The sequence below is a fragment of the Pyrus communis genome, chromosome 4 (genome assembly GCF_041283825.1).
Source record: "Pyrus communis isolate YQ-2024b chromosome 4, ASM4128382v1, whole genome shotgun sequence".
In the NCBI taxonomy this organism is placed as follows: Eukaryota; Viridiplantae; Streptophyta; class Magnoliopsida; order Rosales; family Rosaceae; genus Pyrus; species Pyrus communis.
The window spans coordinates 16,549,933-16,555,705 of record NC_142568.1 but is presented as its reverse complement, the minus strand read 5'-3'; positions in this window follow the sequence as shown (position 1 = coordinate 16,555,705).

The following is a 5,773-nucleotide window of genomic DNA, read 5'->3' as shown; positions in this document are numbered from 1 at the left end:
CTTGGACTCCGATCGTTGAACTCGTGCCCTCATGCACGTGATTTTTTTTTATTTTTGGGTTGATAAGGGTCATGGATCATGATGAGTTATACTCGTCGTAAAGCTTATATGAATGAGAACTTCGTGGCTTTATATCTATGGTTTAGGACTTGACACTTGGATTAGAAGTCAGAAGCTGCTAATCCAGGTATGGACCTTGAGTTCAATAGAGGACGAGCGACGGGCTACGTTTTGTTTTTTTTTTGCTTTGTTCTTTTCTTCCGCATGAGAGGGCAAACACTTTCAGGCGTGTTCTGTAGTGAATGTGTGATGATTCTGACCATATAGGACTTAGTTGCTTTCTCCTTTATTTGGTGGAGAAATGGACAAATGCCTTTTTAAAATTTACTTGGGGGAACTGACTTTACGTGTAGACTGTGATGTTGAGCTCACATACAATATAACAAAAGTGTGTCTCATACAGCTGTTTATATTTTTGCTTTGGACCTTTCACTAAGTTCTAAAGTTTGATGGTAAATTTACAAATATGCGGCTCGCTGTAGTATTTTTAAATATATCTTTTACGTAATCTTTACGAATTTCAATCCAATTTGTATACCAAATAAGATCTTTTAATTAAAATCAAATGACTCTGATCTATTGACACGTTAATGCTACGAGTACTTAGACTTACCAGTCTCCCAACTTAAACAATTATCTGATTTTTTTCTAAATATGATTCTGATTTGGCTCTTCTAACAATGAACATACATTTCATTGGGATTCTGAAAAAGGAAAATTAGCTGCATATATTTGACCTAGATTAGTAAATAAATAAAGTCAGTGAGGGAATCTCTTTCTTTTTAAGTAAAGAATGTGAAAATGGGAATCAGGGAACGATAGTACTGCATTTGTTTTTGAGTAGGATGGTACTCCATAATCTATATATGCATGATAGCTGTTTTGTGGGACTTGAATTTTTCTAGGGATTTTAGATGGAATGTAGGCTGTTGATTGGCTACCTAGTGAATCAAAACGGACAAACTACTACAGCTTTTTTAGCCTAAAAAACAGCCTCATCAAAATCCAAACCCCAATGGCCTCCTTGTTGGAAAGCAAACAAGGATGGTGATGAGATATTTCATCACCAATAATTAATTTGTGGGGATAGACTAGTCATATTGACAATATGACATATCATGTAATTGTATGTCAGTCTCGATCTTTTCTGAGTTGTCGATATATGATTTGAGACTAATGAATCACGTTACCCAATTACGTACATGCATGATTGTTGATTTGTACTTATTACATAAATTATTGTGATCAGCTATTAATTATCAAATTAATTAAGAGCTTATTAAAGAGTTTATATATACAAGATAATCGAATCCGAAGTTTTGATACAATGGTATTAGTGTAGGGATGGAACTAGTCACACAATGGCCTATCAATAATCGATAATGAACTTGTTATTCATGAGAGTCAAACTTATGACATCTTACATAAATGAACACAATTTCTACAAGGCAATAGTGCTAGTGAACATATCTTGGATTAAATGATGGTATCTTGAGAAAATTGAATGGTTGAGATCATAATTAATAGTCAAGGGGCACATCCTAGGGTTTCCGGTGATCGCATCATGTCATGGATCGGAGCACATCGTAGAGTTTATGGCGTGTACCATCACATTATGCTCGCAGTTGCCCAAAACATATTTGATTATATATATGATCAACCAAACCCCGGCCACGCATCAAAGTTTAGCACTTCTAAAACTCTCATAATAATTGGAGGATTTAAATAAGTGAGTTTCTATTGTTTAATTGGCACTTTTTTTTTGTGTTTAAAAGATCGTTATTATGCTAGCTGCTCTTCCAATTGGTTATATGTATAGTACAAACTTGACCCCGATGTTACTTCTCCATTCTGCCAAAGAAATTCTCTTGCTAAATCAAATATTAAACTCCCACTTTTTTACTTAAAGAAATCAATAAACTACTTTGGGAATGCAAGGCCTTTTGGTATTGATGTTGCCGTACAGAACTTGCATTTGATGTAAGGCCAATAAATCCACTACCTAATCCCAAGATATTTTTGCGTATGCTACCGTTATTGCGTTTATACGTTCATACACTATACTTATCTTAATGTATAAAGAGGACATATATTTAAATGGGAATTGTGTCTACCGTGCAATTTAATTAGATTGTTTTGTCATTTTGCACTATCAAAGTTTTGTTATGCGTATTCTCACGTAATAGAAAAAGTTATTAAACGTTTCTCTCAAATTTAGTGACGAGACCAAATTATATGTCGAGGAACAAAAAACTCTGCGAACCATGTTTGACTTTATGCAAAAAAAAAAAAAAAAAAAACTGACAAATTAAAAATCTAAAAATCCTAACAACTCCTGGTTCGAGTGCATAGAAACGAATGCAACAGTAAAATATTGACTGCCAGATCATGATTCTTACAACTCTCCGTTGGTGTAGCTTTCTCCTAATTAAACAACCTCACCAACTGGAGGCTAGGAGTCCAAATAATAATACTATTTTAAATCATAGTATATTAGAAGTAATAACAACAATACAAGGGTCGTGGTCATCGCCAGCCCAGGCAGTTCAAATAATTGAGGGGGGAAAGAGTCAGAAATGCTGCTTTCATAAGACCCATCTGGTTGTAAGCCACCACCAAGTTCTTCAATATTTTTTTCATATAGATGACTTAACCAATTGCTACATCATCTTTACAAAAATTTATACAAATCCAATACATATTGTGGCAAAGAAAATAGATGAATATATGGTGCTTTAAAAAACATTAAAATAGCTACTGTTTAATCCAATGGCCATATGATTTTCAGTTTGCTAAATTTTTGACCAAGATAATCTTTGAAAGAAGACCTAAGAAATATGAACGATTTGATCGTTAAAGCACAACATAGAATATATCGTCTAAGTGTTCCTCAGACAAGCTTACATCTTAGAAGATTTCACAAAGCCCTTATTGCTTAGTTTTCGACTTTTCGGAAATATTTTAGCTGATGAATTAGTAGGTCTTGTTCTTGTTTCTTTAGTATCTTCAGTAGTTCATACACCTATCATGTTCCTTAGATTATTTACAAGCGGTATTCAAGCTCTTATTTTTGCAACCTTAGCTGCGACTTATATATGCGAATCCATGGAAGGCCATCATTGACTAGTTACATAGTCTTAACTTGACGCAATATATGCTTGACTCAAGGTAATCCACTTAGGGAAGATAATTAAGATAAAAATAAAGGTATATACGAAAAAAGATTACGATGCAATATTAGAGAATTCAAAAAATAAAATAAAATAAAATAGAGATCTAAAAGATCTGTTTCCTAAATTTGTTGTTTGGCCCATTTATACCTCCTTTCAATGAATATATATATATATATATATACATATATATGTATGTATAAAAGTTGTAGCTATCTTGCCCTTTATTTTGATGATTTAGTGAATGGGAAAGAATGACTTAACAAGGGTCTACTCTTTTTCCCTTTGTAGCCCTTTTCATCTAGTCTGTCTTGTACCTTCCTCTCTCATGTAATATTTGGCCTCCAATCATTTCCTCTTGGCACATTAAACAAAAAAAAAGCAAGGCTCATGTGTCATGGCACTCTATAAGTTGTGGTGGCATTTGCAAGTGTCAGTGGCGGCACAAACTTGAATTCTATGTGGTATTTTTTATCTTGGATACATGTCTGTACATACAAATACATCATATTAAAATAAAATAACATAAAAGTTCAATCAAGCCAATTTAGAAAACGTCTATTGATGTCACGCATAACACACGCATAGTTATATAGTAGCATTCAAGCGCAAACGAATTAATAAATTAACACGGTATTAATTACTCGTTTCCGATTATTCCATGATGAATCATATTGATCCAAATCGCACGTTTAAGTTTAAGTTGTCACTGAAATATCAACCCTAATAAACTTCATTACTGGATTAAAATATCGTTCAATTTTTTAATTTATAGGCGAACAAAGTATCTTCAGTAAATCTGATGGCATTCAAGTGATTATATGATCAAATCGTGTGTCTAAGTTGTAGATCCTCATTGAAATATCAACTCTGCAAAATATCACTACTTGATTACAAAGTCGTTATGTTAACTAATTAATAGGCGAACATAGTATTAGTAAACTTGACGATATTCATAATAATTATAAAATGGATAACGTACGTATTTTCAATTTCGGTAAATTTTCACAAATATAATCATATAAATCTCTACTAATTAATAAAACACTCATTGTCAACCAAAACTCTATGAAATTATCAGTTTAACCCTCTAATTAAAAGAGAACATGAATAAGAAATATGGGGCAGAAATGTAATTTCACACAACCAAATTTTGCTATTTTTTTCAAAGCCTCATCTGCATATAATTCTAACGTATCTCTAATTATAAATAATAAAATAATAATAAAAAAACTTCCCACTCTCCCATGTTCTCTATCACTCCCTTCCTCTCTCCTTCTATTTCAAAAACAAAAACAATAAATTTTCTCACACACTTTGTGTGTGCCCATATGCTAGTGCCAAAACAGTCTAGCATATGAATACATTCTAGAGTGCACCAAAATAAGTATAGTTATTAAATCATTAATTAATTAACACTTTTGCTTTTTAGAACAAATGATATTATTTATACAAAGATTATCTCCAACACATAGGATAAAGCTTTAGCCCCCTCCCCCAAAAAAACGTCTCCAACTATTGGGCTAAAATATGCCTTGGAGAGAAAATATATATTTGGGCAAGATTCTTTCCAGAAATTAAGCCTAGCTTAAATTATTTTAGACCCACCAAATTGTCATATTTCAATATTTTTTTTTTAGGCCATAACGTCTCTTCCAATAATTATTTAATAATCTAAATAACCATTGCAGTTTTTGGATTATGACTTAAAATTTTATGATTTAAAATTTTAAGCTTTATACCTAAGGGTTAGAGATGATCTAAGGGGATGGAAGAGTGGATTGAGTCTCGTAATAGGCTATCAATAATGTATCTCGATCAATTTAATCGAAGCAAGGTAGATAACAAGGTAATCCAATATATCTTGCGTTGGCAACTAGCTAAGGGCATGCAAACTATTCCAAATCGATCGTGTATATCTCCTACGTTGTAGTGACACCTGTATTATTTAAGGGTTAATTTGAACAATTATTCATACAATTATGTATATGATGATAGATCGCAAGGCTATATCTCCTCTATAATTATTTAAAAGATATTTGGATACGACTTTCCCCACCATCCTCCAATTATGGAGGTTAGGCACTCAAAATTATGATATATAATTCATACATATCGAAGATACAGACACCTCTTCCACAATCCACTGAATTTTGGGCAATATTTGATCCATATCATACAAGTTATTGAAGTGTTTATATTTGTGGCATATGCAAATCTAGTGCGTGTTCCTCAAGTAGAGGACGCAATGGTTTGCTTTAAACTTAAAGTTAGGGTTCGGGAGTCATTTATATTTTGGTTTAGTGTTATTATTTTTTCACTTGTAAATAAAAAGATTTATGTTCAACTTCAGCTATTGGCAACTTTGATACTAAATTATTATGACCACTAATACATTATCTAATTTAACTTAAAATCCTTACTTAGCGTAAATATCTATCATTATATTAAAAATAAATTAGGATTAGACAGGTTCACTATTTGTTGGGGGCGTGGAAAATGTGTTACACGTTAATTTAACCAACATTATTTTATGCATACCA